Here is a 14723-nt window from a genome sequence, read left to right on the forward strand (position 1 = left end):
GATACCATTGATAGAGTTGTTACTGAAACTTTACACAAATCCCTTCGTCGAGTCATGTATGAACAAGAGAGAACCTTTGGTAAATCTAGTCATCTAAAAATACCAAAACTTGATTTAAAAATCGATTTCTTACAAGATACGTGTAAAGCAGCATTTGAAAAAGACAGAAATTAAAAGTCGTTTGACTTTGCCCATTGGATTTTTATTAGACCTGAGTCTGAAAATTTAAAATATGCATGATTTTTTGATGAAGGCCACTTCTATTTAAACAATGTTGTTAAAAGATAATCTTATATAAAATATCATTGTTTGGTGAAACCCAATTTCAATGTGGAAAAACTTCAAAATTGTGAGAATATGTTACATGTAACGCTTAGCAAATAAAAACGTCAGGAAAATGGACGTTATTTGGAACATGTTGTAAAATAATATACAATTATGGACTTCAGTGTAGGTCGATATGTAGTTATAAGGACTCATGGCAATTGATATTGACCTCAGACACAGAAAGTGATAGCGACCGAGCCTGCAAGGTCGCTATCATTTTCTGTGTCTGAGGTCAATATCAATTGCCATGAATCCTTATTACCACATATTGACCGTTCACTGAAGTCCATAAAAGTTATATTATATAATCACTCAAAGTAAATGCACCGACACAGTCATAACACAACGGACTTGGCTGTCATTACGTCACAATGGTTAAATTCACGTTTCTTTTATTGTGACGTCACGTTCTACGTAACTTCAGTGCAACCGAACGGCGTGTCGTGCGATATCATTTTCCTCGGACGCCCTTTCGCGTCGTTATCGCAAAAGGAGGAATGACACGTGACGTCCTTTCAACCAATGAAAACTACGAAAACAATCCTCTTATATAATATCATATGTTATTTTAAAGAAAAAAATATTGATGATTAACAAGGAAACTGTGACAAATGCATGCTTCACAAAAACTTTATAACTTTTTTTTTATATATTTTGAATTTCATTAATATTTTATCGTAACCTGATGCATAATTATTTTTATAACGGCTTAAAAGTGTAAGATATGTTTTGGGACACTATGTATATGTGTCATCTTGTTGGATATAGCGACTATCAAATCAAAAATGAAGATACATGTATCCTATAATTATATTCAAATACACTAGTAAGTCATATTGGTAATGAAAATATCAAAACTGTCTAACGGATGTTTGTTTTAGTAATTCTGATACTTTAAAAAAAAATCTTGTTTTTTAAATTGCGTGTGGGATTAGTCTTTAGAAGACAGGTCTTTCCCGTAGGTTGATGTTATATATTTGAAAACACTGACATACGATTTTCAAGTTTTACATGTTTTTTATCTCACCTGATCTAAAAGCTTCAGTGAGCTTTTCTGATCACATTTTGTCTGTAATATGTCTGTTTAAAAACACTAAATTACGATTTTGAAGCTTTACATCTTTCTTATCTCATCTGAGATAAAAGCTTCAGAGAGCATTTCTGATCACATTTTGTCTGTAGTATGTATGTTCGTCTTTCTGTCTGTCTAGCTGTCCGTCTGTATTTTTTTTATACATTTTTGACTTCTCCTCCAGAACCACTCAGCTAATATCAATCAAACTTGCTACAAAGCATCCTTGGGTGAAGGGGATTCACATTTGTTTAATTGAATGGCCACCTTTCAAGTGGTGAAAATTGAGAATTAATGAAAATTTGGTGGCATATTTTTAAAATTTGCTTCTCATAAACCACTGTGCAAGGAAAGAAGAAACTTGAAATCATCCATAGGAAGTGTAGATTCAAGCTTGTTCAAATCATTGACCCTCAGGGATAAGGCAGGGCCACAAAGGACCATCAAATTTTACATAGAAATTCTTAGAAATACAGTGTATATAGGAAAAAATATCTTATTCTCAAGAACATCGAAGCCATGATTAACCATATTAAAAGGTAGTGTAGATTCAATTTTGTTCGAATCATGATCCCTGGGGGGTAAGGTGCGGCCACAGGTTTACAAAAAGATAGGTGTATATAAGGAAAATCTTTAAAAACTTCTTCTAAAGAACATACAAACTGTAATTGATCATATCTATATGAGAGCATCATCTTCAGGTAGTGTAAATTTCGGAATGTTCAAATCATGACCCGGCCCTGGGATAGATTTGGTCACAAGGACCATCAAAGTTTTACAAAGAAATATAAAGGGAGTCTTTAGAAATATTCTTCTCAAGAACATTAAAGACATGATTGGTCATATTTGTACGAAAACACACTCAGGAAGTGTAGATTCAAGTTTGTCCAGATCATGACCCCCGGGGGCTAGGGCTGATCATGAGGGACAATCAAAGTTTTACAGTGTAAAATACAGGTAAAAAGTATATACGAGGGTTGTCCGTAAAGTTCGTGGACAAGCTCAGAATTGAATAAAAGTTGCGTCATTGATATTTATTATTAGCATAGTTTTAATCCTTTACTAAATGTGAACTGAGAAATGTAAAATCTGATTTAATTTCAAATGTTTGATTAAAATTCTGACTTCATAATAAGACTTGGTATGGAGACCCGGAGCACCGCAAAATTTTAATTAAAAAATTATTTATCACTTTATAAATTTCATTTGTATTTTAAAAATAATGCAGAAATTTGGATGACTTTTACATTATGAGGTTGACAGAAGTTATCACTTCAAACCTGCAAAATTTGAACATTCAAAGTTGTAAAATGGCTGAGCAATCAAAGTTAGAACATGTTAAGACGGATTGGAATTGTTAAAAAAAAAAAAAGGATGTTTTCGAAGTGATAAAATTTTGCGATGACATCGGATAAACACCTACAGAGACCAAAACATTTTGTAAACAATCGGGAAAACATAGGAAAAGACGCCGTACATGTACATTAGTATTTAAGTGGCATATAATATTTTCGGACTTAAGGGACAGTTTACAGGATGACATGCGTGAAGGAAGACCATCATTCCGAGATTGCAGTGCTGTAAAAAATGTCGTAACGTGACTTTACCGTATTTTCGTGAATAAAATCTTTTTTACGCGGACAGAGGTTGGAGGATTGCAGGATATGATGCAGGCATTGTTAAATATTATTTTACGCATGAAACCCGAACATTTTGTGCACATATTTATGAATGGTTAAAGTGACATAAGAAATGTATTGAGTGAAACGGTGACTATATTGAGAAAAGTTACATGTACTCGTATAATGCTTTTGACGTCGGGTAACGTCAAGAATTTTCATTTTAGTGCTCCGGCTATGAGTCTGTGTCTTTTTTAATCTGATAAAAATATAATTATTTGTTCTTTGTATTTGTTGAAAACTTGCATGTTAATAACATGAAACATGAATTTAAGGAAAATAATAGTTTCATGTCTTATATCAATGTTTGTCAGTAATTATCAATGTTATCCACGAACTTTACGGACAACCCTCGTATAAAAAAAAAATTCACGGACTCATCAAATCCATGATTAATCATGTTTACATTGAAGCTTCCTATGGTAGGGTAGATTCAATCAATTTTTGTTCCAATCATTACGGTAATCGGGGGGAAGGGTAACAGATTTAAAGAGTAAAAAAGCCATAGTAAGTAAAAGAAATATGCAGACACCTTTGTTAGTGTAAATCCAAGCATTCAACTTTGTTCAAATCATACATGTAGAACCCTCCATTAGCCACAGTGCTCAGGCGAGCGATGTGACCCATGGGCCTCTTGTTTATCTCATGTTCCTCGGATAAGTGATAATTTACCATCCTTAAAATGCATTTCGTTTTTAGTTATTTTTAAGCTTAAGGAATTGTTTTTTTACCTTATCTGTGATCAATCAAGATACATTTAGATACAAAATTTCAGATCAATATCTGCAAGCATTTAGGAAAAATAGCATAATAATTTTTATACTATCCGTCAAAAGTTTATTACAGAAACAAGTTCCTGTGAAAAACTGTTTAAAATTAAAACGGCCGTAATTTTCTTATGAATCGATGAAATGGAACGAAATTCAAATTTGATCTGTAACTAATCAAGATACAGACCATTAAACGTGCTACTACACTTCAGAAACGAAACGAACCGTACCGTTGAAGAAATTAAACGTACAATACCGTTCACAAAACAAACCGTACCATTCAAAACAAAAAACAGAAAAAAAAAAAAAGGTTAAACACACTTAAGTCAAAATTAAAAAAAGAAAAAACAAAACGAAACAAAAAAAAAAAAAAAATTAAGGAAGGTATAACAGATCAAACATTCCAGTTTCTAATTACTTCATTGAAAAGATCAATTGGTTTGCGGCCGAGTTTGACGCAATATATGTTTCTTGTCCTTATCTAAAACGCATCATTCGCCATTCGGAGAGCTATGTTTAATGACAACTTACATTAGAAGGCTTAGCTCCCTTCCGGATTTCAAACATGATGTGTTACAGTTTACATTGTATATCTCGACATAAAGATGACAATTAATCACTGATTAATACAAAATTAAATAAAATGACCACTTAGTTTAGATATATGTTAAAATGTAAATCCATATGTACATGTAATAAAATTCAGCTAATTATCATTTCCGAAATCGAAAATAAGTTGGGATATATACACGATCTGTAGGTGGAGGCTTGGAAGCCTGGACGGACTGTTACATTTACTTTATATACCTTTGATTATATTATCCCAACTTGTAAGTCCTCAACCCCAACTCTCACCATACAACAAATGCGTGATCAGTTTTCTTAATTTACTTTGTAAAAATAAATTGGAGGATGGATTGGTTTTTTTTCAATATTAACCTTAAGAGTATAATTAGACTATTTGAATGTCTACTTGACACATTTTAGTGATGCCAGTATTACAGTGTATTTATTTTTTTGTCTTTCGCAGATCCCGACGTAGGAAATTACAGCGCTTGGGAGACAAGGATATCAGGTGAACAACTATCTTTTACATTTACTTTTTTTTTTAGATGAAAACGAGTTCTTTGATACACTTTTTAGGTCACCTGAGTTTACTATTTACCTGAGTTTACCTATTGCTATCTGTTTTCGTCCGTCGTCGTGCGTCGTCCGTCGTGCGTCGTGCGTCGTGCGTCGTGTGTTAACATTTGAACATTTTCAGCTTCTTTTCTGAAACCACTAAACCAATTTTAACCATATTTGGCACAAAGCATGTATGGGTGAAGGGGAACAAAAATTGTGAATTTCATGAACCCTGCCCCCCTGGGGCCTGAGGGGTGGGGCCAAAACCACTAACATTAATGCAATCTTAAAAAATCTTCTTCTTTACTCCTGGACATCAAGCAGTCAATCTGTTTGCATGATTGTAATCAGAAATGAGTTCTCTACCAAAATTGTGAAATTCATGGCCCTGGGGTCAGGGGTTCTAGTGCTAGGGCGGGGCTAAATAAGTAGGTAGTGAAAATGCATTATTTCTTTGAAAATCTTCTTCTCTGCTCCTGGATTTTAAATAAACCAACTAAGTACATAGTTATGATGAGCAAGAGTGCCTCTACCAAAATTGTGAATTTTATGGCCCCGGGGTCAAGGGTTCTGGTGTAAGGGCGGGGCTCTATTGATTATATAGTGAAAATACATTATTTCTTTGAAAATCTTCTTCTCTGCTCCTGGGTATTAAATAAACTAACTAAGTTCATAGTTATGATGAGCAAGATTGCCTCTACCAAAATTGTGAATTTTATGGCCCCAGGGTCAAGGGTTCTTGTTTTAGGGTGGGGCTCTAATGATTATATAGTGAAATGCATGAATTCTTTGAACATCTTATCCTTTGCTCCTGGTTAATATGCTAATGATCTAATTACATATTTAAGGCCAGGATTTATTTTATTTTCAGTTTTATAAACCCTCCGCTCAAGGTTTAGAATTTTCAGAAAAAATAAATTTTTTTCTTTCCGATGTCAAATTTGAGTCGGGATCGAGATTTCAAATTTACAAAGTCGCACTTCCGGTTTTAAGATGAAACGGCGGGTAAATAATGCTAGATCTATCTAAGAAGATAGCTTGGTTTAGTGTAAAATTCATGGATTCGAGTGCCATTCAAAACGTTTCACCCGTTCAAAGGACAAATAAAATGCTGACGACTTTGTTGCACAATGACATGCTGGTGAGATAATTATGTGTTAGTTTCAAAAGTATCTGTAAATTATTTTCTTCCCCCAGGTTTTAAACTGCCAGTGGTAGCTATTGCATATTGTCAGCGACATTGTTTAGATCTCTGTTTTAGCTTACAGTCTAAGCATCATTCTTCGGAAAAGGGTTGCTTATGCATAAAATGTAATGAATAAAACTATGGGAGAAGTTAAGTCCATTTGAGGAAGAAATAAACAATAACCTGAAGAAATATAGAAAAAATTCAACTATTAAAAGGCAAAAATATACAAATATATACAGGCATGAAGAATCATTTGTATCAGCCAGTAAAATTATTTTACACTTAATTGAAAAAAAATGTTCACCCTACTCACTGTCTGTTTTATGATAGGAATTATATAATTTTAGGTATCAAGTAAATTTTAGAACAATGCCTACACATTCACCTAACACATATCAAAAAATTGAAGATATATTGAAAGACATTGAATTGATTTTTTTACATACATATTGACCAACATCACAAAATTTATATAACTGGCCCAAACTGGCAAATGATGAAATAAACAATGTTCTACTTTCGTATTTGTAAGCATTATGTGTCCATTGGTAAGGAGCCTATTAGAATGGCATAAAATAGAATGTACAAATGTTAATAATTGATTTATCAAAAAAAAAATTATTTTCTTCTCATTCAGGACATTTTCATTCTAATGTTCATAACTAAACCTAAACATAAAAAAATGCTGGCCTTGTAATGAAGAAAGGGGCCTCTTTCAAAATAGATAATTTCAGGGCTGCTGGGTCAGGGGTACCAGGGGGGTACTTTGACTAAAAATAAATTAATGCTTTGAAATCTGCCCTTTGATAAGCAATGGTGCCTCTTTCCAAATTTGTGAATTTCATGGCTTTTGGATTAAAACACGAACCAAATACAATCACTGGAAAGTTGTTGCATGATACTCAGGTGACCTATAAGGCCCGTGGGCCTCTTGTTTGATTAACAGTTAACAAAAAGTTAATTGCATAGGTATAATAAATCCTTTATTTTATATATTTTTTTTTAAGTTTGCATTGATTTCACAGTATTAACAGATAAAAAGTCTTTATTTTAAAAGCATCTTTACTCGCTGTCAGGGGGTATTATATAATCCAACAGGGTTGAAAGTCATTTTTTATTCGGTAAAAAAAAAAATACCGGGAACAGCCCATCCTCTATCGTGTCCCTGCACCAACATTCGCATATGGTACGTTACTGGCAGAAAATTGAAAATTGAAAAAACAGCATCACCTACACACAGTTATCGTTTCAATAAAACATAGCTCAAAAACATAGCTCTATCTCAACTAAAGCTGAAATATTCCTTACTGTGCAACACAATTAAGTACATGTAGAATTCCGTATTTGTCCCCCTCCTTCAACTGTTCGTCCGTCCGTCTGTTCATCCATCCATCTGTCTGTCTGTAACACTTTCGTATCTGATCGATATCTCAAGAACACTTTGAGCTTTTGCAATGAAATATTACATACCCTCTGGCCAGGAAAGAAAGGAAATACAATTAATAATGATAATTGACATTCTTACGTCAATATGATATATCCTGATGAGCTTGAGATAAAAGATACCACAGAGTCCGACACCTCTGCTTCATATTTGGATATTTTGCTTGAAAAAGACGCTAATGGTAATCTAACAACCAAGCTTTATAATAAACGTGATGACTTTAACTTTTCTATCGTCAACTTCCCTTACTTATGCAGCAATATACCTTCATCACCTGCATACGAAGTATGTGTAACTCAGTTGATTCGATACCCAAAAATATGCTATACTTATCAAGAATTTCTTCAACGAGGTAAATTATTGACAAACAAGTTGATGAAACAAGAATTTCAGCAGTTTCGTAAGTGCCATGGTCGATACAATGACCTTGTCAGAATATACAATTTATCATTGAGTCAAATGCTGACTGACGTTTTTCATGCCATTTTTAGTCCATTATTTAAACACTGACTTGACGACGGATTTTTTTTTACAACGATCATGATGTGTGACCGGTCGGCAGAGCATTCTCACTCCTCCATGGCACCTGATCCCACCTCTGATGTTTCGGAGGTCCGTCTTTGCTCCGCTCTTATTTTGTATATTGTTTGATGCACTTTGAGATTGAATACTGTTCATTATCTCCATATCCTTCTTTGAAGTGAAAAAGTCAAATGTCAAGATAATAAAAAGATAAATTTTGTCTGGTTCATTTCCACTCAGAATCTTGGGAATCGTTTGAGCAATTACAATGAAATTTCACGTGTACATAACAACTCCCTGTGGCCTAAAAAGAACCATATTGAGATCTAAAGGTCAAAGGTCAAGGTCGTAATGTTATACATTCTGTCTGTGTGTAACACTTTCATTTCCGTGCGATACCTCAAGAAGCTTTTTAGCTTTTACAATGACATTTTATATCTGTTCACATATCCATATTGCCTCTTTCACGCCTTTCAAACTAACCCGTCCCATTAAAAAAAAATATTACTTCTATTAAAACTCATTTGGCAATTTTTTTGCACACGAGCATGAGAAGAGTTATTACGTGTAATTCAGGTTGTCTGCGCTATGCGGACTTTATATTCTTATATTTTTTTAAGAACTGTCAAGTAAAGGCTTTAGACACCAGCGAGCATACTTAAGAAAATTTCCTAAGACGTGTTTACAATACTTGCTAAAATATATCTTTATATCTTAGGAATATCTTAGGATACGTCCTAGGGTGTAAGACAAAAGCATTCAAGGCATATCCTAAGTTATAAGATGTCGTGAATTCCATCTTAAGCATTTAATTTTTTTTTAGGTAATATAAGCAGTAGTTAGTAGTTAAGTTCGTTTGTTATGTGAAATTAACTGTTATATAACAGAGCTACTTGTGTACAATCTATTTAACAAAATTAAAACAGAAGAGCAGAACTACATCAGCGTCAGAAAAGCTACATTTGTAAAAAAAAAAAAATACATATATTTAGCTTCGGATTGGTCGCACGCTGGTCTGAAAATAATATGGCTGTCGTCTATTCCAGTTTTTTCAGACAACGGAGCGAACTTAAGAACTGCGGATAATGTTTATACGAGGGTTGTTCGAAAAGTTCGTGGACAACTGCTATATCTTTTTTATTTGACGTCATAGGTTATACAAATTTGGTAAAAATATTTTAACAATAAATCCAAATTATATGTAGTAATTTTGAGAAAATATTACGACTGATTAAAAACTTATCCAGATTTTAAAATTGCAAAAATTGGATCGCGGAGCAGGTCAAAATTTAGTCTGTTACAGACAATACAATAAATAATTTTTATAGTCATATTCTCTGTAAAATGGAGGAAAAACGAAAAACTATTGTTGAGTCACGTTTTGTCCGCCGTCACGTTATGTCCGCTGTCACGAAATGTCCGCCTCTTTTTCAGAAAAATCGTCACGTTATGTCCGCCGTCACGAAATGTCCGCCACTTTTTCAGAAAAATCGTCACACTGTGTCCGCCGTCACGAAATGTCCGCCTCTTTTTCAGAAAAATCGTCACACGATGTCCGCCGCTACAAAATGTCCGCCTTTCTTCTAAACACATCGTAATATCATATTCCCTGCTTCAAAATGCCTGCATTCTTTCTAAAACAAATCGTAATATTGTCCGCCAACAAGAAAAGTCCGCCTTTCTTCCGAAAAAACAAATCGACGGATTACGTCCGCCGCCAAGAAATGTCCATCTATTCTCGGTAAACTCGTCACTGATCACATAATGTCCGCCGTTAAGAAATGTCCTTCAATATTTCTGATTGTAAATATCGTCTGGTAATGTCCGCCAACACGAAGAGTGCGCACTTTCTTTTTTAAGAATTGAGACGTTTTATATACATTTAATTTTTTTTATATCAAAATTAATTTAATCTTTTTCTAAGAAATTATATACATTTAATTTTTTAATAAACTTTATATCAAAATTATTTTAATCTTTTTCTAAGAAATTATATACATTCAATTTTTTAATAAACTTTATATCAAATTTATTTTGATCTTTTTCTAAGAAATGATGTTCTCAATTTTTTAGTCTTAGTCGTAAGTTCTTTTGTAAAACGGGCCCCAGGCCTTTGCCGACTTGAACAGAAAAATACAGAATTGTCCCTCTCTAAATTTTCAAATGTCAGATCACGTGTATACTTCATCCAATGAGGGAATGCGTTCCGCGGTCTCACCTGGCCGCAGGCAGGTATCTGTTTCTACTTTGATCCCTGCTGCGCCACATGACAGGTTCATAAGAAAAATGAAGACTATTGGGTAAGTATCAAACAAACAATACCAGCATATATGTTGTAAAATAATTAAAACAGACTGATGATGAATTTATATTGATTTTCTATTATCATCATCTAATTGTTTAATAGATAAAGTCCTTCCAGATTTCTTTTTAAGCAGAATGTTCTCAAAGCCGGCAATGCTATCTATTTATCATTCTTCATGTTTATCTTAACTAAATATCATTTCTTGAATTAAAAAAACAACTTTTCACTTTTAACCAACTTGTATTTATATGTAAAGGATAACGTACATGTATATATGGCATAATGTTATCATTTAAATGTAAAAATAAAAATTTTTAATACAAATTGGCTAAAATTGAAAAATAATTTTTCTAAGCGAAATAATACCTTACTTAAGTTACCTTTTCTTATAAACTTTGTTTTGATGCATCTGTCAGTTTATTCAATGCATACTCTTGTTTTTAGCATCCTTAGTTCGGGTAGGGGGGGTTAATCTTTTCTTCATCAGGTTTAAAATTGTAACTTTTGGCTCAAAGAATGAAAAAAGAAGCAGTTCTGACATGGTTAATTGTTTATGAATTGAATCAGTAATATATTTTTAGGGAAAAAAAATACATGGGAAGAGAACGTAGAACGCATTTCAGAATTCCTGAAACTCGGGAATTGAATGCAATCTTATTGTATTTAAATTGAAGGTAAAAATTTTCCCACGCTGTAAAACAAAAGGTGTGAATCCCAGGTGTCTGTTGAAAAGGTCTTCATTGTTTTAGAATCACAGGTGTCATTAAATGTATTGTACACATCCTGTCTCTACCTGAAAGGGGGTATCTCGGTTGCGTTTGATGTAATTTTCACATGCCCCTCAATCAGTGCGATTTCTTCCATGGGTGTCCCACTTTTTTTTAAAATCTCAATTCCACCTATTCCCAGTTGCAAATAACAATAAATGTTTCTATAATAATTTAATTACAGTAATTACATTTCATCTTTGATTTACCTGTATTTTGTACATTTGATGACAGAAAATAGTTTTAGAAAAAATGATTTATGCGTGTTAATCAAATATAATTATGCATTACATATATAAACAATGCATAATATATAACACTGCGACATTTAAGTCCGGACACGACAAAGTCCGGACTTTTAGGTACCCTTTCGAAAAGACCTACATTAGATTTTTTTCTATATTTTGGTGGGATTTTTTATTCTGACCTCATCATGTCAATCTCAACTTCCACATTGTAGTAGTTTTCTCATAAACCTCTGTCAAAACCTAAAATCCCATGGGAGAATGGCGGGATTTTTCATCCCACCAAAAATCCCACCAAAATCCCATGGGAGAAAAAGTACTGTGGGATAATTTCTCCCACATGGGAAAAAAAATCCCACGGTTGTTGCAAAAATGGGATTATTTTTCCCACAGGACAAAATATCCCACTAATTGATGTCAATATAGGATTTATCCCATATTTTTGGTATGTGATGGGAGAAATTATCCCACCAACCTATTAAATATATAACAAATCTGAAATAACCACAATAAGTAACCTTAAGCATCGTTAAGAGTGGTGTTTTATTTCTAGTGCCAAAGAATGTAACATGTAGTATACATGTAGTATTCTCAAAATATTTTTTTTTCATTATCATTTTTTGTTATTTACCCCCAATAAGGCATATTGTCTTGCTACTGATGATTTGTCTGTCCACCATCAGTTGCCATTCATTTTCTTTGCAGTGGTTGTACACATTGAAATGATATTTGTTATACATGTATCTATCATATGAATATCTAGGTCTACACAGGTTATCTATGTTACAATATATTTCTTTAACTTCTCTGAATGATTATGATTATAATGACAGCTGCTAACATAATTAATTAACATGATTAATGAATCCAAGATATGAACTTCATAATTCTGACAGTACTTTTTACATGTCTTTCAATTAAAAATGTGTCAAAGTCACAGATTTGTACTTCTGTTATTGTGTTTGATACAGTCATATTTCATTATTTGTTCACATGTAACATGTAACATGTTCCTTCCTAACACTTCTTTCTGATAATAAAATGTATTTCTTTTTATTTACACCTGTTTAGTGTCTGTTGAAAGGTGAATTTACCCAAAGCTCATATACAGCTATACTATCTGTACCTGTTGATATAACTTTGACCATTTACTGATTTATATACTCACTTGCTAGTTGCTTCACTTTGTGTTGAGATGATAATGAACTAATTCAAGCATGTTAAACCAATATCTCAAAGAAATGAATATGAATGAGACTAAATTGATTTAAATGTACGTGAATTAATCCTTAAAATTTAGTCTTTAAATCAATTATTGACTAAAATCTGATCAAATCACCAAATTCTTCTTTCCGAGTTCTTGCATCTCTGTTGCGACAATTCATCAAATGATGTATTATTTTACTACGATTGCCAAGCGCAGTTGAGATCTCGGATGATTTACAGTCAACTCGTACACAAACCAAGTCGTACTTAAGGTTTTAAAAAAATTGAGGAGTCAACTCCTCTACAAAGGTTTTTCTTTATGCCTCTGATTTTTCCTATACCATTATGCGCAGATTGTCTTTGTTTTCCCGGTGTAATTAAATCTGAGGCATCAACTCCTACATATTTTAATATTGTAAAGGTAATATATTATATATTTTAGACAACTAAATTTGATTAATAAACATCACTGCAACAAGATATACATATATGTAAAATTTTGCATTTTAACATTAGTCTTCTTTTTGTAAGTGCAAGTAATATATGTGGATATAAATGTAACTTGATATAATGCAGATAAGAAAGTTATCTTAAATATTTCAACAACATTAACAACAACAAAAATAATATTCCAAATTGGCTTAATATGATTGAGAAAAAAAAAAGAAGAAAAAGAAATGGTCATTTAAAGGCAGAGAATTTTTACCGGGTGGTATTTTTATTCCAGGTGAGGGAGGGGCTAATTTTGTACAGGTGTGATTGCCTTGGAGCTAGCAGTCTACCTGCATGAATGGATACACAGTGAAATACCCTAAGGTGTCATTAACTAATTATACCTGTGATAGGGATTTTAAAACAACTTTGAATAAGTAGTAGAAAGGCTTCTCAAGTACCAAGGTATTGAATTATATATTTTTTAATGTTTAATTTAACACCCCTATCCTTGAAAAAAAATTATTATATCATATACTATAAACTGCCTTTATGAGAACTCACAGTCCTTTAATATTTACAAATTATAATTTCAGATTTCGAAAGTTCATGCTTTTATAAGAAAAAAAAATCCCATACTTGCCAAATTTCATTCAAAAATGAAAAAGTTATGACCATTTAAGAGAACTGAACACACCGGTATGACTGACTGCATATAGCTTTGTTATGGATTCTCCCTATGTAAATTTCAGATCTTTTACAATTTATCATGTAAGATTTACATAGTTTATGCCATTGCAAGAAATATAAAACCAATTATACTTGCCAAATTTCAGTGAAAAAGGAAAAAGTTTTGACCATTTAAGGAAACTGAACACACCGGTACAACTGACTGCATTATTATAGCCTGATGATGGATTCTCCCTATGTAAATTTCAGTTCTCTTACAATTGATCATGTAAGATTTACAAAGTTCTTGCCACTGTTAGAAAAATAAAACCATACTTGCCAAATTTCAGTGAAAGAGAAAAAGTTATTACCATTTAAGAGAATAAACACACCAGAGTACGCCTGACTGAATATAGCCTGGTGATGGATTCTCCCTAGGTAAATTTCAGTTCTCTTACAATTTATCATGTAAGATTTACAAAGTTCATGCCATTGTAAGAAAAATAAAACCATACTTGCCAAATTTCAGTGAAAAAGGAAAAAGTGTTGACCATTTAAGGGAACTGAACACACCGGTATGACTGCATATAGCCTGGTGATGGATTCTCCCTATGTAAATTTCAGTTCTCTAACCGCTTATCACGCAAGATTTACAAAACTTATGCCATTGTAAGAAAAATAAAACCAAACTTGCCAAATTTCAGTGAAAAATGAAAAAGTTATTACCATTTAAGAGAACAAACCCTGGTACGACTGACTGAATATAGCCCGGTGATGGATTCTGGATCCCTATGTAAATTTCAGATCTCTTACAATTTATCATGTAAGATTTACAAAATTTATGCCATTGCAAGAAAAATAAAACCATACTTGCCAAATTTCAGTGAAAAAGGAAAAAGTTTTGACCATTTAAGAGTTTACCCTGGTATGACTGACTGAATATAGCCTGGTGATGGATTGTGAATGTGTAA

The 14723-nt window shown here is 32.9% G+C and overlaps 1 protein-coding gene across 1 annotated transcript in view; it reads left to right on the forward strand.

Annotated features, from left to right (window-relative positions):
• The first annotated feature begins 4883 nt into the window (after positions 1-4883).
• Positions 4884-14723, forward strand: part of LOC134282607 (uncharacterized) — a 64977-nt gene continuing 55137 nt past the window's right edge. Inside the window, exon 1 of the mRNA XM_062765008.1 lies at positions 4884-4923. The gene's annotated coding sequence lies outside the window, so the exon portion shown is untranslated. The remainder of the gene's footprint in view (positions 4924-14723) is intronic.

This window comes from Saccostrea cucullata, unplaced genomic scaffold (assembly GCF_032062105.1).
Source record: "Saccostrea cucullata isolate Sc308-1 unplaced genomic scaffold, CSIRO_AGI_Scuc_v1 ctg2651, whole genome shotgun sequence".
Taxonomy (NCBI): Eukaryota; Metazoa; Mollusca; class Bivalvia; order Ostreida; family Ostreidae; genus Saccostrea; species Saccostrea cuccullata.